Source organism: Strix aluco, chromosome 2 (genome assembly GCF_031877795.1).
Source record: "Strix aluco isolate bStrAlu1 chromosome 2, bStrAlu1.hap1, whole genome shotgun sequence".
NCBI classification, from domain to species: Eukaryota; Metazoa; Chordata; class Aves; order Strigiformes; family Strigidae; genus Strix; species Strix aluco.
In genome coordinates, this window is record NC_133932.1 from 21147252 (window position 1) to 21169842 (window position 22591).

The following is a 22591-nucleotide window of genomic DNA, read 5'->3' on the forward strand; positions in this document are numbered from 1 at the left end:
TTATAAAAAATGGCATACCCCTTTTTTCATAGCTTTATGACCAGCAAGACAGCATCAAGCAGTTTATTGCAGACCTTGTTTATGCCTTGCAAGAGTGCAGCGTAGTAGACCCTTGTGCATGCTTTGTTTTCAGCACCAACTCTGGAAGCAATTTTGAATCTCATTTGATTTTAGTTGAATCTGTGTTCTCTTTGTTATCTGTGTGTGAATCAGTATTGAAAAAACTAGACCAAAGTTGTTTTCACTGTTAAAAATGCATTCCATTTATTTTCAATTAATTCTAACTATATTTTTACATCATGTTTAACAATTTCTTTCTTAACCCTTTAATGCCATCGTCACTTTATACATCTAGGGTAAAGCATGTGCCATTTACAGGAAGGAGTGCAGGGGGGAGCTCAGCCACATGTAAATGAGGATTCAATTCCACAAAGGCAAGAAAGACATTTGGCCACATTAATTTCAGTGAGAATTCATATGGATAATCCCTTTATAAGTTAATTGGGATGTTTCATTGGTAAATGAGGTAGTGTTCTGGGAGACTCAGCTGTTGCTGACGGAAGCGATGTTGAGCAGCCTCTCCTTTGCTCATACAGCATCAAGTCTCCTAAGATGAGCCTTTGGATCTCACTAGATCCTTACTCAGGGGACTTGTCTGGCTTAACCTTTAAATTGTACCTGAAAAAAAGGTGTCTCTGTGGTGGCTCTTTTTTTCTTAACTTCTAAAAGTTGTTGAAGTGACTAACATAGCAACTGTTTGCTTGTAAAATAGTATCATTAACTTACTCCTTGATTCTGATATGGCTATAGTTGCCAAAGGTGTGGCAATTATGGAGCTTGGTGCAACATTAGAGAGAGAGCATGAATCACAGGTGGTTTTGATGTCCCAGTTCAGCAAAGTTCTTCTAAACCTGTAGGCAAGTGCTTGATCCTTCTTTCAACAGAAAAGTCCTTTTATCAGGACTTGCTCCAGTTTTGAAAATGAATCAGAGATATGGCTATTCTGCTGAGAAGGAAGACTTGGTGGATACCGCTGGCTTTCCTGGTTTGTATAGTGTGCAGCAAACTGTAGCGTGTTGAAATCTTGCTCTGTGGGAATGAAACTCAGGTGTGTTTTTCTCTCTGCTGCCCAGGAGAGCTAAGTCCCTCCAAGTAGGAGGGGATCCTGTGGTTGGGGGAAGTACAGCTGGCTAGGAAGTTAGGGAAGAACAGCTCTGTGTCATGTGCCTTTTTTGCAATAACCGTTTCCAATTGTAAATGCTCCTGGGAATTACAGATATTTTGGTTTTAGGAAGAGTCCCTGTACAACAGTTATTTAACATGATGGTGGCAGAATTTTGAAATGGGTTGTTCTGTTCGGAGTTCTGCTGACTACATCGCTTAATAAATGAGGTATTTTGTTATTAAGTGCCTGATCAGAACTACTGAAATTTGTGATGTTAGCCAAATCCACCAATTTGCAATTTAGCTCTCACTGTTCTTGTGTTCATTGTTGCCATTCATGTTCATGGAATGCCTTAATAAAGGGAGTAGAAAGAGGATTATCATGCACTTTCCCCTTGTACAGAAATAGATGATACAAGCACACCAATTTTGTCTCACTTATAAATAGCTTCTGGAAATGGTGGTCTGTGAGGGAATAGGGCTGATTGACTCATTTGTGAATAATTTAGCCTGAAAAATTAGCATTTTTGTGTGTGTGTTATCCATGGAGAACTGAATTTACATTCATCTATTTGTTATTCATAATCTTGCATTTAATAGTTTATGAATTGCTGTCTGAATTTTTTTTGAGACATGCTTAATTCACTGCTTTGTTACATGTGATGTGTGATGGTCCTCTTGACAGTTTCTAGGTCCTCACTGGAGAACTGAAAGTTTTAGCTGAAGAAAAATTACAGCCTTTCATGGTTCTTTGTCGTCACATGAGAAGATGACTCTCCTCTATGAAGAGGACTCATGGGCCAGCATTTTTTTAGGAAATGGATGTGGTCGAGGGGGGCAGCTGTTCAGACTTGCAGTGGTTGTGAAGTCTGTTTCACAGTGACTTTTTAATTCAAGTTTGTGCAAGACCTTGTAATTTGTCTGTCTTAGCAGAGCAAATTCCTCTTTTGTGAGAAGGCACAGTAGTACAGCGTCAGTGTGGGACTTGGAAACGGGATGTCCATAGCTACAGCTCCCAAGCATGAAGCAGTACATATGAGATGATGGAGAGCCGCTGAGTAAGGTAGTGCAAGTGCCAGAAACAGAGTGTGTGCATTAGCATGGTATTCTATCTATAAAAAAAATATATATATATGTCAGGCTTCTAGTTCAGGAATTTTTTGGGTACCTCTACTGAATTGTGTTTTGTGTGTGTATGTGTGCTTACATGTGTGTATGTCCATTGTATATATACACACATGTGATGTATATGTGCCTCAGTTTCTCTTTCTTACTCACTTCTGCTCTCTGTGCGAGTGGCCTTGCACAGGTCTGTTTCTCAACAGTAAATAGGAACAGCAATCATTTCCCACATCCTTCTCAGGATTGTTGTATTTTATTAGTCCGTATTTCTGAGGTGGTGTGAGCATGCTGACCATTTGTATGGAAAAACTAATAGTGCTGGATTGCCAGGGTGCACTAATGAGTGCCAGGAGGAATTAATGTTATAATCACAGAAGCAAATATAAAGTCACTGAATGTTAGTTTTATGCATGGTTACAATCGATGTCAAAACTATAAGATGTTGTATAATCAAATAATTTATTAGGCACAGCTGGTTAACTGCTTACAGCAAAACAACCTGTAGCTTAATTGCTCCTTCTACTGCACTGGTTTTATGTATGGTCTTTCTGGCCCCAATACCCAAAGTAGAAAACCCTGCCTTGGGCTTCTTGAGAGTTTTGCAAGAAACAGTGGGTCATAACTCATCCATGTCAAATTAATGTTGTTGTCATGGGACATTGATGGCATAATGAAGGAAGAATAAGGGCATTAAGGAGAGTTAGTCCTTCAGTAGGACTTCCCTTCTGATTTCATTGATATGCTAAATAGAATCATATCTTCTTTTTTTTTTCCCCTAACAAATAATGATAATGTCTTTCAACAATTATTTTGAGGAAGAAATATGAACCTTGTTGGTTTTAAGTGTTAATAATTTTCTTTGTTTACATTCAAAATTGAATTGTTTTGTACGCTGAGGAACACAATAAGGTAAGTTGCCATATGCTATCAATCGTAAAATGTCTTTTCCTCTAAGGTAGTTTTTGACGAGTTCAACTCTTTTACTCTATAAAGTACAAAGTTAAATGCCCTGCCCCGCCCCATGGCAGTTCACTATTCTCATTTTATTTTCAGGATATATAGCCGGGTAGCTGAAGGGTACTGATTCTTAGTTACTTGCGTGCTTGGGGGTCGATTTGAACAAAACCAAGAAGGTTTCTGTGGGACATTAATTGTAAATGAGAGAAATTGAGAAACAGTGCTTCATTTAATCATTGACGCTCTTTACATGAAGTGTTGGATTTTCAAAATAATCGCCTTCATTTAGGGGCATGAGCCTATTGGGAGAACAGGTGATTTTCAGTCACATAAGACTTGTCTGTGTTCAAGTTGTTCATTTACTGTATCAACACAAATAGCTGTTCGGTTCCATGGTATAATGGTACATATTTGCTTATTCCTGTTTTGAAGAGAAAACAGGCTCTTTTTGCTGCTTTAATTATGTTGGTGTTAGAAGATAATATCAGTTTAACTTTAGCCTTTACTATTAAATACTTCAGATTTTGTTAATAGCTCTGGTGCTAGATACTGTTGAAAATGTATTCATATGTTTTCATACTTTCTGTCTTCATGTTTAGAAGCAGTGATTTATTGAATAAGTAAATACATGGGGGTAGAAATAGTGTATCTACTTTTCATTGCTGTTTTACTTTTTATTTATACAGTGCTCAGTCGAATGAACCCATACTAAATCAGTGGGATTGCAAGGTCCTACTGCTTTATGAATAAATACACAAATTGGCATAAGAATTTCTCTTGCTACTGAAAATTGGCATTAGGCAAGAGCAGTTCTCTGCCTTTCTTGCCTATACTGTATTCTCTACCCGTCCCTGCATGTCTTCTGTAGGCATTTTAACTATGTGGAAGTCTGCACTCTCAGTGCAGACCATTTAGCAACTTCTTCTTGTGTGTCCTTCAGCTAGCCTGTGCGTCATGGCAGGTGCTCCAGTGTAATTTTTAAGTCACATCAGTCATCACTGTCGTCTTCTATCTGTAGATCTAAAGGCAGAAAGCTGTGCATTCTACTGTATCTCAGCACTTATGCAAGAAACCCCCTGACATTCCATTTCATACCTACTGCTCTGACAGAGATGTCTACCTTGGCAGAACTTGGCTGTCTCCTTGAACATTTGGTGAGTTCCTAGTTTTCACATATGTATTTGAAGGAAAGGAAAAATAAGTTGAAAATCCAGTTTTCCGTTTGTGGTTTTGGCCATCAGATCTTGCTTGAACTGTTCAATGTGGCTAATGTGCTTTGTTTGTGATATATTTTTATCAGCTAATTTCTTCCAAGATAAGTAACCAGATTCACTTCGTTCATTCCTGGCAGGTTTGTTTATTTTAATCAAGCGTGATGGGAAACTGGAAAAAAAAAAAAATCTTTCCATTCACTTGCATGGTAAGTGTTATTGGAGTGATTTTGTCACAAAAAACCTAGATATTCTTATGTAAGTTTCCAATTTGTTCTACAGAGCCCTCAGCAAACAAATTTAAGGCCTGTTTCTAGCAGGTCCATGAAATGCTAGAAAAATAAGCTCTGCAGTGGGCTTAAATTGGTTTTGCAGGTATTCAGCACTTAAATGATAAAATTCTTAAGGTGGCATCCAAACAAAAAATGGTTGTAAGCTAGTGTTATAGGGTGGTGATGCGCACACAAAAGGCTGTATGCATATGATTTATCTGTATATTTTGTGCAGCTAACTGAATGGCAACATCAAGCAGGAAACATTTTCCTTCATACCATTCTTTAACCTTGCACCTTTCTCAGTTGGAGACTGAGTTTCCCAGTTTTTCTAAGTTCTTTACCAAGTGTACAGATTTCTAAAAAGATAGAGCCATAAATTTTTCAAAACATTTGGTCGTTATTCCTGTTCCTATTTGCTAAAAAGGTAGATTGTTTATAGAGTGCTAAACTCAGGGTGCCACCAATGCCACTCAACAAAACCTCATTAAAAATCACATGAAAGGGGGAATCGAGCCTGTTCACTGTATACATCAATCCGCTATATGCTGGGAGGAGAGACAAGGCTAACAAATACTATAACCAGTCCTGAACAGCAATCTCTGTGCTTAATGACGTTTAAAGCTACATTAGAGAAAACCCAGGGATGTAAACAAGAGCTAAAGGGAGCAAATCTGCTGTGGAGAGAGGATGGGGCCACATGATCCTTCCCCTCCCTGGCACTGTTGGTACACCCATTCATACTATATATTCAGTGAGCTAACATTTGCATTACAAATGCTTGTACTGGGTTTAGAAAAGAGCTAACAGATTGTCATTGCCCAGAGCACTGGCATTACAATGATTGCTCCAATATAACATGGCTGTTAAACTTTTTGTTAACCCTTGTGCTACCTTCACCCAGCTTGAAATAGTCATTTGCCTTCCTAGATAAATGCATGTTTTAATGCCCACGGAGATCTGGACAAATCAGTTATCTGTTTTAATCACTAGCATCTAAGGTAGTGCATGTTTCAAGATGTATGAATCTTCTAAAGTGCTGGAATAATAGATGATGCACAGCTCACTCCTCAGAGCACTGCCCGGATTGCACTCTTGGCTGGTGGGAAGATGAAGTATTATGCAAGGCCCTTCACACATTCTGTTTTTCTTGTATTCTCTACAGTTTTCTGGCAGCTGTAGGCAATAAAATTAACACTCTTTTATCATTTATGCCATTGTTACAGTGCTGTCATTCAGTTTAATTTCAGTTGTCCTAATTTGGATTGGTGGAAGTTGTAAGAGAATCTTGTCCTCTGGTTATTTGGTGAATCCTTTGTAAATGAGTACATCTGGAAAATTGTGAGGGTTTGCTTTGTGAATATTTTTAAAAATTCTTCTGTAGATGAAAAAAAACTCCTAGATTTCATTTGTCTGGAAGTTCCACAGCTAATTGAAAAAACAGTGAATCTCACAATTTTTGAACTTGGCTTTTTGGATCTAGGCTTTCATATCAGTTATCAGTACCCCCAAAGGGCGTTAACATTGGGATAATAATGGGAATCTCTTGCAGGAGAAAATGGAGGGTTCTTGGCACTCTCTTGCTAAATATAGTCACAAAAACTATTTGTATGACATTTGAGTTTTATTGTATTCTTGTCTGCTTATTCTTACTTGCTCACAGCCATCTATTTTTTTCCAGTCAATGCTTCAAAGCTTTTTACTGGGTAATTCTTCGGGTGTTTTCTATCCCACTAAAGAGAAACAGATCTGTGTAGACATCTATCAGCCCCAAGTGTGGTTATAACAGTTATTAATCATCTCGGCAACGCATAGCTGACAAATGCTAAAATGTTCCTGTTCATATTAGTGCAAAAAGTGTGTATCTGAAGGAATGCTCTCACTACAGTAAAATAAAACCAAGCAGTAGTCTACTCTAGGAGTACATTAAGGATAACTAAATCAGCTTATGTGTTGGCAAAGGAATTTCCATTTAAGTGTTAGTGAATCCACTTCTATCGGTAATAGAGTGCATCAGTGGGAAAAGGTAGTGATCTTAATGACAGCCTGCAAACCTAACGAAAGTATTTAAACTTTGTTGCTTAAAAACAGCTCCTCAGAGTCTCATACTGAAACAACCAACCGACTAGTATTAACACGCTTGCATTCAAATTAAATTCCCCTTTTTTTTGCCTTTTAACAAGGTCAATTCACATCTCTTTTTCAGGAAACAGCCTGAAGTCTGGTCTGTGCCAGGACAATGTGCTAGCATTTTAAATTTTAACAGAACTTCAATTTGCTTAAAGTAAAAAATGCTGATAAACAGATAAATCTCTTGTGCTTTTAGAAACTCCATCTCATGATTGTCCCTGAATTATTAGTCATATTGCAGAAATGTCCATGTTCAGGCAAATATATTTTCTTCTGATTCAATATCCCTTAGGAGGTGGAAGACCATTTCTTTCAATATTGCTTCAATTCAAGTACCAACTGTCATATTTTCTTTGACTCAAACATGTCATAGGATGGTTTTACTGGTGGCTTCAGCTCAAAAACATGTGGGAAGGTCACACCTCTTAAACTTCCTAGTTCCTTTGCTTTTGTCTTTAGGTCAGAAAGATGTAAGAACATCTTTAGAGTTTTACCTCACCTGAGACATTAACTTGGCTCCAGAAAAGTTTTAATATGATGAATTAAAAAAACCCAAATGCAACAAGCCAAACCCAACTCCTCTTTTGCTATATTCATTCAATAAAATAAACCAAACATTTTATATTTGAACAAATATTGGTCTTTAAACTTAAGTAGTTTTAAATTTAACCAGTTAATCAGTGTTTTGTATTTTAATGTCATTTTCCATTTACAACTGATTATATTACCAAAAAAACCTTCTCATTATCATACAAAATATCCTTGATGTTGATATAAGTTGCATCAAGCAGTTATATGACAGCTTGCAACTAGATGTAAATTTTCTTAAACAGTTATCTGAAAGAAGAGTATATCACTTAAGCATTTAGAACAACAAAAATGTATACTTTGAAGTAGAGACATAGAAGTAACCAATATTATCTGGAAAGTATTGCCCTTATAAAGGCTCTGTATGGCATTTGAAGAATGAGAACTTCAGAAAATTTGCAAAATAAAACTATTTTAATGCAGTTATATGAATCTAAAATAAAGTTTCTCCTTGCCATAAAGAAAGGCACAAGGTCCAGTGTTATGACTGGGTAACACATCCAAATTAATTCCTTATTTTATCCAGATATCCTCTACAGAGTGTATTGTCACAATGAGGAAGCTGAATGTAGGAAAAAAAAACCCATAGGTAATCTAAGCAATCTTTTCCAGGATAAAAATATCTCAGATAGACTGGTGTCTTGTATAAAGGAGCCTCATTAACTTTTTCGAGAAGATGATATTTTGTGGGGGCTGGTTTTTGGCTCTTGGTGTTACAGTCTACCATCATTAATTAAAATATGACTTGCACTTAAATTCTTCTATAAATATTCTATGTAGAGCACAAAAGTGTTTGACATGTATGTTTCAAAACGCTGTGTGAAAGAGGGTAAAATGGCATGGTCAAGAAATAGCATCATAAACCTGCATTCCGGAATTTGTGCAAACATCCTAAGAAATAATAAATAGGATTTTGTTGTTGAGGGATGGTCATTGTATCTTTTTTTTTATCTGTGAGATAAACGAGCTGTTTCTGCAATTATCTTGACTATTTCATCAACCTAAAACAACCTATCATTCTGAATATTAAGAATGGGTTTTGGCTGAAAGAAAAGGGCAGATTTGTGATTATCTAAATTGTGAAGAGGCATAATATTTTATTAGCAGTCTTGGCAGCAGTACTCATGTACACATGCTGTAGCACAATCTATGGTATTTGTTATGGTAAAATCTAATTAAAATCTAAACTAAGCTGATGGCATTCAGACTGCCATTGGAGAGACAGGATCACATTCTATGGGTCTCTTTTTATATATGTGTGCATTTGCCATTTTGTTCATCTGTAGCCAAGCAGCTTCTGTCTGAGCTCAAAAATGTTTTAGTCTGCAGTTATTTTGTGTGCTGTTGTCAGAAAGAAAATACACAGCCTGTTATTTGCCACACTTTCGCGTGATCATTGGTAACTTCTCTGATCCTTGATAACTTCTCTGGACAGGCATTTTCAGCTATCAAATATCAGAGCCCTGTTTTGGTCTGCAATTTTAAGCAACACCATTGTAATGAAGATTTAGATGTACAAAATGGTTTTATGTGAGTTTGTTAGATAATGGCTAAGTCAAAATAGTTTACCACCCGCTGTCGCTGTTGCTCTTCCAGTTCACTGAGGGTGGCAGTAGTAAATCTTGTGTTTCATTTTTTTGTATGAAGAATGACAGCTCGATACAATGTTTTACTGTACGCCGTGTCAGTCTGGCATATAAATGTGCTCCTCTTCTTGATGTGCACCAAAGGCTTGAGACAGGATTACAGAAGCTGAATAAAGAGCAATATGTGCCATGGCTTGCTTTTAATGATGAATGCAGCTTAGGTTAACTGTCAGTAGGGTTTAGAGAAAACTATCTTTTAAGTTGGGGCTGTGCTACATACCTAGTGAGCCAGTTGCTCTTCTGAAAATTAACGGTTATTCTATGCAAGTTTCTACATTGCCATTTTACCAGATTCAACTCCTACTGTTTGAGCTGGATATGATCAGCAAGTTATCCATTTCCTTCCCTGTTTTCTATAATATTTGTTTTGGAAAACATACCAGTAATGGTGGAAGGTTTGTTTCTTTGTGATGTTTATTCCTTCTCTTTGGTACTTAGCCAGGGAAGACTAATCCAAATATATCAGCTGGTGAATTCCAAATGGTAAGTGAAAGCAAACTGTGTGGCAAAAGCAGTGAATCTGCAAAAGATTGATTGCTCCATCATTTTATGTAGGTGTGTAAGGGACTTTTTTTTAAAAAAAATTCAAAATTTTTTGTATGAGTGAAATTTAAAAGGAAAAAAAATGCCTCTTAAAATTTCCAGGATTCTTAGTCCTATAAAATACTGCGATAGTATCTGTAACGTCATTTGACTCTTGTATCCCTGGTTTCAGTATATGCAGAGAAGTAAGAAAAGATAAAGTATTTCTGTAGTTGGTGACCAAGTGTCCTGTAGACACTGCAAAAATGAATATTGAGTAAAGATTTAAAACAGTCTTACACCACAATCTAAGAGAAAATTTGTAAGAAATACTGAAACAATACAGGCATCTCTTATACTACTGATTTTTTTTGACTGCTGTGGTCATTTGTCTCCACCTCAGGGAAGTTTTCACACTACAAAATTGTTAAAGCGCTTTCATTCAGAGGGGGTTTGTATTTATGTTTTAATGTTTTCCTGTGTAACGGAAGAACAAAGGTTTCTTCTGTAATAATTAGCACATAGAGTAGAATGATTTGGAGCAGACGTGAAGTCTAATGGAGTTTAATGAAATTATGGTGTAGCCTGAAATTTCTTTCCAATAGAAACTTCTTATGAAATACAGTGAAGCGATCTCCTGGTGTCCCTCAGGAGCATCTCCATCCCTCTGGAAGTATATGAGTTTTTTGCATCTATTAAGGTGATTGGCAGCATTTTCAATACATTTTCCAATTATCTCTGCAAGCACTTTGGAAAAGTCAATTGCCTAAAGCTCTTCACCCCCCCACCACCCCCACCCCCACAGAGTTATGCTACTCCTTATTTAAAAAAGGTAAAAAATGAGAAAATGTTTAATAATAAAGCATGTCTTTGCTATGGCAAACTTAAAAAGTCGGATCCTTATTGAGAGCGAAATGAATTTGGTGAAACTATGCAAATAATTTTACAATCATTTATGTCCTTTGATGATCTGACCAAAAGCTGTTATGGAGTATAACATGCTGCTGTAATCTCTTGCACTGTCTGGAATAAATACTTTTGTCACGATAGAATACATTGACAGTTTCATGTGCAAGAGATCATATGTATATGGAGTAAATAATCCTGAGATACAACAGTGGTTTTAATTCTCAACTCAAAAATACATGCAGTGAAGAGTAAGTTTTACAGAATGGTTCCCTCCCCCTCTCCCTGCAAGGACTTCATTATATATAGACAAGCCTGATAATAGTCATTGAAACATTATTGTTCTTAAGCAGAAATCTGATTTTTTTTTTTTTGTGAGTGGACATGAAATTAATAATCTGTTAATGTCTGTTTCGTTTCCCTACTATGCCTTCCACCTTGGTCAGTGGCTTAGCTGCTAAAATTAGCCGTGAATGGAAAAAGAGAGCAGAAACCAAAGGTAAATCTAAATATGTAAATGTATTTCAAAAGTGATATCCTTGACGTCAAATCTTTAAAAGAACCTCACTCTGTCTTCATATAGTGCTGTTGCCCATCATCCTGTCTAAGCCTATTACTGTTTCTACTTGCTGCCAGCATATTCATTAGCTATTTAATCTTTTAATTCCCATGTGAGGACTTATAGAGAAATTATGTTTGCCTGTAAGTATGTATGTACAGGTGGATTATATGCCCATGCGAAACAAGTTTTATTTCTCTTCCTCCTTGTGTTCTTGCTGTAGTTCTATCCCTGCATCTTTACAAATGGCACCATGGTGCCTACTACCTAACCACATTCTGATGCTGAGTCTTGTCACTGGACAAACAGATGTGCTGTCTGGAGAAAAGTTTCTTCCTTCTGAGGCTTGGTCAGCTATTCTGGGAAGGCCCCCCTCCCCAAGAAATCATTCTCTCCATCCTAGATACCCTGTTGTCTGATGGACACTGTCAGTCTGGAAGTTCTTGTCAAGACGTGTCCTCAGTTGGCAGGAAGCTGTGGGCCTGGGCAATATACTCAGTGCTGGGAGTGTGGGGAAAACAGCAGTGTGTGCAGAACTTTAAGGCAGAAGGGCACAGTCAATGCTGTCTCCTGTGAGCTGGCACCAGAGCTGCAGCATTATCAGATGCAATTTCAGGAATCTGTTTCTGTCTTTGAAAGACTGGTCCTATGGAGTATTGTGAGCCACCACTCCCAGTGGTCAGTAGCTAACCAGTTTGTGGTGGGCAAGTGTATTGTGGGAGAAGTCTGATCAAAATCTCCAAAGACACCCACAAGTCCACTGTGTTCAGATAGTGTGAGGGAAGTGCTGACTAGACATTTACTTCTCATGGTTTCCTGAGTTGTGTAGGATTTTCTGAAATTGTCCACAGTTGTGTTATGGCTAGCTCAGAGCACCTATGATAATGTAAGCATCAAGGGCTACCATGTGAGATTGTCCTGCAACCCGTGATATACCAGTAAGGCAAGGTCATGGGTATCTTAGGAAGATAAGAAAATTCTCTAATGGCCACAGCCATTAGAGAATTCTCTAAAGGCCTTTTTCAGTCTTTGGACTGAAAAGGGCCTTCTGCATCTGCATTTCAAGTAGGGACAGGATCACTTGCATCATTTGGGTGCTCAGAGAGTTGTTGGAGATGCCACATAACTTCTGGCCCACTGGGTTTGTGAGTCTGTGCATAGACAGTGACTTATGCTCTTATGGCAAATTAAATGGGCTTTCTTGTATGTCATTCTGAAATGCAATCAGATTGTGGCTGCCGGTCTGTGAGACATGATGTCTATGACAATGTGTCAACAGCCTGAATGGATGGCTGGATGTGAATGTTCCTTTACCGGCTAAGCTCTTCACACCTTTCTCCCATGCAAAGATTGAAACCATCTATTTGGAAAGTGAATGTGCCCTGCCAGCCTCATGATGGCCCATTCCATTACCCCAAATTCCTGCTACTTCATTACAAAGAAAACACCTGCTTGGCAGGGAGCAAAGGCCAAAAATGTGTTTGTGAGAAACTGATCAGCAAAACTATTCAAAGGAAAAGAAAACTCTATTTCCTGCAAGAGCCAACATGATTCATAATGTGTGTGGAAATGAACAGAGGTGGGGCACAGGAGGTAATGGGATGAGTGAAGAGAGACAGTGAAGTGGTGTGTGAAGCAAATGGCCAAAACACAAACATTTCCATGTGCTACCATGGTCCATCAGAGGCCAACTGTAATGACCTAGGTGCCATCTGACTTTTTACATAGCATAAGTACTACTTTGGGATGTCATATGAGTACTCAGTAGTTCGAGAGCAGTTTATTGCACCATACAAGCTGTGAACATGCTGGAAGACTTTATGGTTGTATGGACTGCTCATTAATTCACACTTTTTTTGCCCCGTTAACCAGTGGAGCATGTTACGTGTGCACCTGGAGCACATCACCACCAGCAATCTAGTTGTTGTGCACCATTCAACTGTCTGAACCCATGTGCAGTTAGCAGTGAAGGTCGGAGGATTTGCTTCAAGTGCCCTTCTGCTCCACACTAAAACAGTAATGAAGCCCCACTCTGAAAAACTGTCTTCCAGGATGTATTATACATGCTGTATCAATCAAAAAAAATCCACCGTTAAAAGTCTCTTAAGGTCAACTCTTTGTGTTTGAGCAGATATTCAATTCCCCAGCTCTGTGTTGGGGTGTTGTGGCCCCACTGTACTCTGCACACACTACCCTGAACTGAGTACAGCGTGGTTCACTGCTAAGACTATTCAGGTAGTTAACGTTGCTGGTGTTACATTAAGCATATCAGATAATACTTTAGACCACAAACTTCCATTAAATGATGTCCATTTTAAATTGGCCAACAGATGGCACTATCAGTCTCCTTTTCTCTTGTGCCTTAGAAACAAATCTTAAGCAAACTTGTCCAGATCTCTCTGCTGCTAAATTCAGTAATTTCTTTCTAATTAATATTTCATTTAAATTCCTAATAGCGCTTAAAATCTGTGCATGCCTACATGTGCACTGAAACAAATTATAAGGATACATATTCATAAATTTAACCTATAATGTTCCTGCTAGTGTATTAAATGACTCTCAATTTTCAAGGGGTTTATAATTCAATCCTCAATTTGAATAATTTGAGTAGAAAAGGCATTGCATGTGATCCTCTCAGTTTAAGAGATGCATACAATAGTGGAGAGGTAAAAGGCAGTTTGAAAATTAATGAAACAAGCTAAATTGCATAAAAAGTATACTGTACTAATTTCTGGAAACTCTACCTTTCTCTTTTTTCAAATCTATAGTAAGTTTTGATTGTATTCTGTAACTTTAAAATGTATCTTCAGGATGCATAGAAAACACCATCAACTGACAGAAATGATGACTTATAGCAGCTGTGTTCTCCTATATTATCTGAAATGCTACTGGGATTTTCAGAACGAGACATTACTGAGAAAGTGTCATCAATTAGACCTACCTGGACACAGAAAAAAAAATAAAGTCACAAGGAAAGAAAGCGCAATGTAGTGTTTAAAGGAACCGTTATCTGGTTTTGAAGGGATAGGTGCTGTGCAGCATAGGCATCTAGCTTTGATTAGCTATCATGTAAAACAGAGACTGCTGAGGCTACGCTGTGTGTGCTACTACCCTTGCAATGAAGGGGTTTTTCTTATGTTTAAATGGAATTGCCTGTATTGCAATTTGTGCCAATTGTCCCTTGCCCTGTCACCAGGCACCACTGAGATGTGTCTGCCTCCATCATCTCAATCCCTTTCCCCTCTTCATTAATACATATTGATAAGTTCCCCCTTGAGCCTTCTGCAGGCTGAACAGTTCCAAGTCTCTCAGCTTCTCCTCATATGAGAGATGCTCCAGTCCCTTAGTCATCTTTGTGGCCTTTTGCTGGACTTGCTCCAGTATGTGGGGAGCACAGTGGTGGACACAGTGCTCCTGATATACCCTCACCAGAGCTGAGGGGAACCATCATCTCCCTGTGTTCACAGATGGCACACCACTTTTCTTATGCAGTAGTCCCAGCTACCTTGATAAGATGATGTCACTTTAGGAAGATATAAAGGTTGCTTCTGAGTTTTAATATTTATTATTTTATACTGAAAGCTGGTAACTGCTCTTAGTATATAGCCTGTTTTCTGAAAGGCCAGCCATGGTGTAAAGATGTTTGTCAGCCTGAATACTTCGGACAGCCCTAGGTCAGCTTCTCCACAGCTGGATGATCAGTATGTAACTTGTGCAAAGCATCTCTAAAATACGACTGCTCTGAATTGCTTGGTTTCACCAGTTGTTGAGTGATTTTGCATAAATGTATGTGACTAAATAAAATGTGAGTAAGGTTTGGAACCAGGTTCTATTTTCTAATAAGAGAATAGCAGTGTTCTTCCAATTCCTTGTGGTGACCAAGTACAAACATATGCTTAACTTAGCAGAGTTTGTCTTGGTGCTCTGCGTGAGTGTGCAAGAAGGCAAACGTAGGGTCTAGTAGAGAATGTAAAATGAGCTTCCTCTATACTCAAGGCTTTTTTTTTTTTTTCCTCCTAGAGGTATTTTTATCACCACAGGTATTTCAATTATGTTTTAATTAAGCTGTATGATTATAGGTGCTTGTCAACAGAGGACATCTATCTGGGTAATTAGAATGATAGTGTAAGGGATAATTACAGAATATGAAAAGTAGCTAAAAATGAGTCTGTTGAGGTGCAGTTAAGTCCTGCACAGCCTCTCTGCTTTCCTTGCCCCACCTCACTGGGTGCTTAAGTCACTGGCTCGATGTCCTCTTGCACTATATCACTTTAAACTGGATTAGAGAACTATTTAATATGAAAACTTAATAAGATGTAAATCCAGCAGGGATGTGAATGGAGGGAAAGCAACTGACACACCATCCAAAGCCTCTCCTGTGTCATAATACAGTGTGTTCCATGACAGACAGAAATCCTTCTTCAGCAGATGCGAAATAAATGTACTGTTCCACAATAAATCCTGTTTAGACATCCCCAAGGCCCGTGTCAGCATGCTACTTAAGCACATGCTCAAATCCAGTCAGATTTCATGAAGTGCTTAAGCTCTAGTCAGGTTTCACTACATGCAAGGGAAGATTGCAAAATCAGAACCTGTTAATAAATAACTGCTTTATTAAATTAGGATTTGTTATCCCTTTTTCATCAATGTTTTTCTTAGGTAGGATTTAATTTATAAATATAGATTTTTTTTTTTTTGATTGGCTTTAAGCTGCGAAAATCAGCACTAATATATTATTCTCCAGTTTAGATCTGATTTCAAAGTCACAATGGAAGTTAATGGAATTTTTCCTTGAAGTCAATAGAGAGCAGCATCAGGCCTTCGCATTCTTAAGAGTTTTCCAGGAAAGCCTTAGATTTCCTTCAGCACACTCATCTTTATGTTTTACAGTCCCTGAGAACACCTATGAAGAAGTCCAAAAGGAGTGAATGTGAATCCAAATATTTTATGCAGAATTCTGAAATCCAACACTTCTTAATTATGCTATTTGTGAATAAAAACCTAAGGGTTAGAGTGAAAGCTTCAGAAAAAGAAACACTATTTCTAAATTCTAAAGAAACCCCCCACCCTATGCAGCTTCCAACAGTTTGTAGATTTTTTAGGTGTCCTTGCTTTTTATGTCATAGTAATTTTCTTTAACCTGACTTTTTGAAAAGGGAAGAGGCCAGCAGTTCTCTCGTATGCACTCATTTATTATTTGAGAATATGGTAGGAGGAAAAAAAAGTGCAGCTGTTCCTTTTCCTCTAAATCTAAAGGAAAGTTTCTGAGCTAAGGACTTGTAACCTCAGGAAGGCAGTGGTAGCTTTCTGTTTAGCTTTGCTGGGCCTTGAGTGAACTTAATCTTCTGTTGATTTATGGTGAGTAGGGATAATTCTATAAGATACAAAGTACTGTATCTTAATTTGTGTGCTGGAACCTCACTATAAATTTGTTGTCCAAGATGTTTCCCTTTCATAATTAAATTGCAGTAGCTAGTTTTATTGCTGTTCCCAGGGATAAATCTTTGATCTGGGAGCTTTCACACTCTATATCTCTATTGCTCACCTTTTTATTACAGGTAAGGGATTAGTTTTTACTATCTTCCTGACGGTCTTGACAGAAACTTAACTTATATTGGTCTGTGCCTTCTAATTTATTCATTGACTGGAGAAACCTTGTATTAATAAGCTTTATACATATTGCTCCACACTGTTATGTTCTTTGGAGCTTATGTGCACGTATTTTCCAATTTCCTATAGAATTTTTAACCTCATTGGTTTCTGTTCTTTAGGACATCTATCGTGCTGTCTTCAGGCAGCATGCATAACTGCTAATGCTATTAAAGGAATTTATGTAACCTCTTGCAACCAAAAATTCTGGAAAGCAGAAGATCAAGCTTGTGCTCAGTTATAGCAGCAAACCCAAAAAATTCCCTTGTGGAATTACTGTCTAGTACATATGGTGTTTTCTTGGAAGGCAGAGAGAACAACAATAAACTCGTAATTGCCATTCAGTATAGAGCTTTTCTAGAGAAGAACTTGAATAGCTGAAACATTTGTGAAAATGCAACTGATAGCCTTGTCTGTAAAAATAAAGTGAGACTCCAGATACGAGAATTAGAACAGAGAACTAAAGCAATACACAAGAATTATAAACAGCATAAAATGTAATTGCAACATTTAATATTTATGCTGTAATGTCGTAAACATCAGCCAATGGTGCCTTCAGCAGAGAGTAAACTGCCTTGCTTCGCCAGTGGGATGGGCATGTGTAGTAATCACTCCAGTTGTTTCTTTTGCACAGCTGTCCCAAGATCTCTCTTGGCAAAGAGGATGCTCTTCGCTACCTTTTCATGTCTCTTTTCCCCTTTTGGGATTTGTCATAATTTTACCCAGGATTTATGTTAATTGGGGAGCCAAGATGTTGCCACGGCAATCTCAGTTGCTTAGTTTATAGCTTTTTGATATATGAGCGCCATTCATCGTAGCACTGCTTCTGAAAATTTTACGAGGTGTGTTAGCACATTGCATCACGTTACTATCTTTCTGCTTTTACAGGGGAAAAAAAAAAAGAAGGAAAGCTGATTTCTCCCCCACACCTTAGATTATGTATACAAAGGTCAGAGTGAAAGCTGTTTTATACTTTGAACTCTGCCACTGTCTGCATTAAAATATGTTCAAGTGTATTTCTTTGTTGGGTTGGATTATATTTATGAAGCTGGATATGCTCCCTCTGGTGGCTAATTTATCACTTAGCATCTTTTACATATTTAAAAACTGGTCTCTGTGTAGTCTGGAGGATAAAATACTGGCAAGCACCAAGTGTTGGTTCAAATGCTGTTGGAAATGTAGCAATGTTTTTCTGTTTACATTCAGCAAAGAGTGATTAGTGGGTATTAATAGGAGTGGTTTGTCAAGCGTGCACAGACTATTATAAATTTATCTGCACATCTCAAACATGATCTTTGACCCCCGAAAAATTAGTTTGGCCATCTCTTGACAGAGGTTGCTAACATTGCTGAAGTTCAGGAAAGCTGTAGGATATGCTAAATTCAAAGACCATCTTGCCCAGCCTAAAGATGTTGTATTATGTACATTTTATCATCTTTTAGCAAAAAGGAAGTACTATATGTTATGTTGTGAAAGAAAGGGAGAAGCTGCTGCATATCTTTTTATTTGGAATATCTTTGATCACATCTTGTGATGGGGGAAAAAAAAAAGTGTTTCTAGAAGAAAAAAAAAACACCTAGCTTTCAGCAATAAGGGCTCTTAACATTAGAGAGCTTTGGAGCTGGGGGTCCCTGCCAGGCAAGCCATTTTTACCAGCTGACTGCCTACAACAGTGACTGGGCATTTAGCAATATATAAGGCTTGCAAGGAGATTTTTCAGTCTTTTGAAGTGGCCATAGCATTTTTCTTTCCCCATTCCAAACAGTTGGATTCAAGGTAATTAATATATTAGCTCTGTAACTTTAAAAAGGAATTGTAACAGCTTGGAGAACTCATATAGGAGGAATATTTTCAAGGACATTCGAGTTACTTTGAAAGAAGCCTTAATTTTGTATGCAAATGCAGGTGTTTTGGAAGCAGTTTCAAAGGTCAGTTTTCTCTAATAAGTGATATAAACACAATATTTGATGTCCAGCCTTTGTAACCAGTTCAGACTTCCACTTGTGATTTGATTGTGATGCTGTTAAAATGTTGATGGTGTTACCTTGTACTCGCTCGCTCTTTGTGGAAGCATTTATAAAACCAAGTGTTTAAAAAAAACTATAAACATTCTTTTTGGCTTTGACAACTTGCATAAGTTTTATGATTTGGATGTTTTCCCAAAAAGCTCAACTACTGGAATCAATAAATTGCGCTGAGAACATTGGCTTTCATTAAAATTAAATACCGTAAGAAAGTCTGCAGTCTGCCTTTGCAGAGGAATTCTTTAAATATTGAACTGATTGTAGGCTGTTGATTCAAAAGCAAAAAGCCAAAGCATCACAAATTTCATGACACTGAAACTTGTCTAAGAGTTTTGGAAGCCAGGTTGTTGTTTTTCCTTGAATTTCAAAATAGTGAGATTTGGAACAACTAAACAACATCTGCTGAAAATAAAAATGTGTTATGATTGTAGTGAGAAGAAAAGAAATGCTCCAGAAACTGCTCCAGCTAGTTCAGAAACACTTGTTGACCAAAGAATTAATTTCTTTTCTGTTTTCTATGCAATTTCATGCATTTGCTTTCAGTCTTTATGAATGTATTTTTCCTTTATCTGTCAAGCAATTGATAGTATTCCAAAATGAGGCTTTTCATGTGTTCAGTACTGCTAACTACAGCCATTCAAAAATTAGATCTTGCTCCTGTCTTTCCTGAGGGAAATCGGTCACTTGGTCATAGTATCATGATTTGAGAAACTAAAGAAATCTATTACTCTTTAAAAGATAGTTTATTTTCTTTGCATTTCTCAGTGAGAGAAACTTCTGTTTCATACTGCAAGAAACCCAAAGTTCTTATGGTGGCTTCTGGTTCAAACAGTTAAGTATTAAGAAGTAATTCCAATCTTGTTAGATTTATTTAAAAAGTCATGCCAGCTAGCAGTGATGTGCAGTTACAGTCTGTGGGCAGGTTTCCTCATTGACCTGGGACAGCAGAATAAACTTTAACATCTTTTTTTTTTTTTTTGTACATAACATTGTTAGCCTGATGCAACCTCTGTAATCCAAATGGTCATATACACCATCGTGTCTGAGGCTTCCACATCAGGTTTTTAGTCTGTTGGCTGATGTTAACAAATTTTGACAAAATGTCAGATGTTTGAGATCTATTTACATTTCAAGCTTAGCTGAACCTCAGCAAAATGGTGGGCTGTCCCTGAAGAGAACAGCCAGTGCATTGCTGCTTCCTTCCTTATGTTGCTCTAGCAGTCCTGTGGCTGTGTGGTCACCAGATCCACTTGCTGATCTAGGTGAAAATGAATAATTTCTAGGTCAGGCCAACTCACAGGTGGATAACCAAGCCAACCATGTCGCCACAAGGTTGCTGTCACTGGTCAGATGGCGATAGCAAGCAAGTAATGCGGGTTGTTGGGGAGAGTGGAAGGGAGGAGGACAGAGAGTTTGGGATTGCCTAGTTCATTAGCAGCTGGTTGTTAGATTGAGCCACAAATCTTTAGAGTCAGGCCTCTTTGGTTCTGATTTACACATAGATCTACTTTTTTTTTTTTCTTCAGAGCTTTATGCACCATAGTAAGAGCAAGATTAAGAGAAGGCTGGGGAAGCATCTCCAAGTGCAAACTTCCCCCTAGTGGACTATAATGAGGAGATTCATTTTTATTGTTCTTTTTTCTGTTATCTTCACATTCTCACATGGGACCAGCTCAGTGAGGCTCCTGTAGCAAAAGAATAAATTGCTCTGAACTGGTGGCCTGTTGTTGTGCTTCAAGAGGGAAGGACAGGATGGAAGAGGGATGAGGAGGGGAAAGCTATAAAAAAACCTGTGCCTCTGATTGTCTGAAATTTCCTTGAAGCATGCTGTAGGCAAAATAGAAGAAAAACATTTTCCTGTTGCTCAGTATTTAACTATGGGCACAAAAGCAGCCTAATTTAATTAAACAGGTTAACACATTAATTCAGACTAACACTTGGTGATTTAAGCATTTAGCTCACTTTTCCAGAAGACTCTCAGAGCACTTGTGGAAATGGAGCAGTCTCTGTAGTCTCACAGATTTTAGAGAGACTTCAGGTTCAATTTTGTTTTAATAAATCTTTCGGCAAAAGAATAGCAGTAGAGTAGCAGAAGGATAGCCTTACAAGATGCCCTTCACTGATAACAGAGCATAAGTAGTCCTGACTTGCCTTATATAGGGACATTTGTAGTGATTTAAATTTCCTTGTCCTATAAAGAGTTCCAGATCTGCAGCCTTCATAAGAATGAATGTGTACTTCCACTGACTGAGTACTCCTGTGAAGGGAGACTTAAGGGGGTAAAAGTTTCTTATTACACAATTGTTCCTTATGTTTAGGTACCCAGAATCCATCTCAGAGCATTACCAGATGCTTCTTGGGATAAAAACAAGCTCAAACTGATCCATTGTGGAAACTTCCCGCCTAGAAGAACATGCCTTTTCAGGGGCATGTTAGCTTTTTATAATGTTTTATATTCCTTCAATTTTTTTGTTTTTAAAAAAGCAAAAGCAAAAAAAATCCTAATAATTGAAGTGTTAGCATTCATGTAGGTCACTGAAGGAATCTTGCTGAGTCATTGGTATCTGTGGCATTTTGAATTTGATGCTTTTATACTTGTTGTGGGAAATTTATATGTATTTTCATTCAGGTCCCCAAGCAAATATCTACCAGCCTTGCCCATGATACCTTTGTTGTTTTGCTTTTTTTAACTACATCTGAGCCTGCTGAGAGCAGCTGCCTAAAGGACATCTGTGAAGACCAAGATTATTTCACTTCTATTGATTTGTTGTAGTCGAAGATGAGCTTGATAGATTCAGTTCAGCCAGCAGATGTCTTTGCTTATGCGCTGCTGGTAAGTATCCACACTAAACTGCTCCACTGAGCAAATATTTCTATACATTGGGACATTGATTGCTGTTAACAAGTGCCACATACAGCTCCTTCTGTTTCTTGTAATCTTGGTCAGAATCACCTGTACTCTTTTGTTCCCATGCTGCTTAACGCTGTTTCAAAACCTTCTTGGAGAATTTATTGTGCTCATGGATATTTGTGCATAATTTTTAAATGTATTTATGGCTATGTGATGCTTTTAAAGTATTTGGAATTAATATCTGCTGTTTCTTAAATAGTGACTAACTCGAAAAACATTTTGATGTTGCACATCTAAGTGTTGCAAAGCAAATGAGAAATAGTTAACATGTGTTGTCTAAAAGACAAATAAAAAAAGATAATTTCAAAAATTCTTTTCTACTACTGCAGATGAGTAACACATGTTATGTATTTTCAAACCCCAGCACTTCAGAAAAATAAGAGATCCCTGTCTTCTGAAAGTCACGTGCTTTGATTTAATGAATAAGCAGAATATGCAGCACAGATCAGTAAAAACCCAAGTGCAGAGAGAACATGCAAGGAGGTGAAATAATGTCTGTATAAGACTTGGATGTTTAGTAAGAACTAGATGCTGCACCAGGTAATTTATTGAGGCTCTTCCATACCCAATGTCTGAAAATAACAGACTGAGTTGAGTCCTTGCATAAAACATGGAAGTGTGCATGTGCAAAGTTACAGAGGGCCTTTTTATTTGGTCTAGACATGTGCTTATGTGTTTTACTGGATTTGGATTTGGGTTTGCGAAGGTTCAGAAATAACTGACTTTGTCTTTAATATGCTGTATGAGAAGACACGTATGAAGTCTAAAAGAACAAGAACATGACAAATATCTGAAAAAAGTTAAATAATTATTCTTAATAATTATGAATATATGCCTAAACCACTCTTCCACTGCTTCTAAGGCTTGTCAATTACTATTGAAGAGACATTTTTAAAGGGTATCCATTACAGTAAATGTTCTCATTTGACT

At 37.7% G+C, this 22591-nt stretch overlaps 1 long non-coding RNA gene across 1 annotated transcript in view; it reads left to right on the top strand.

Moving 5' to 3' along the window:
• The first annotated feature begins 4308 nt into the window (after positions 1–4308).
• LOC141918630 (uncharacterized) overlaps positions 4309–22591 on the top strand; it is a 39604-nt gene continuing 21321 nt past the window's right edge. Inside the window, exons 1-2 of the long non-coding RNA XR_012621739.1 lie at positions 4309–4397; positions 4595–4663. This is a non-coding gene — a long non-coding RNA (uncharacterized LOC141918630). The remainder of the gene's footprint in view (positions 4398–4594; positions 4664–22591) is intronic.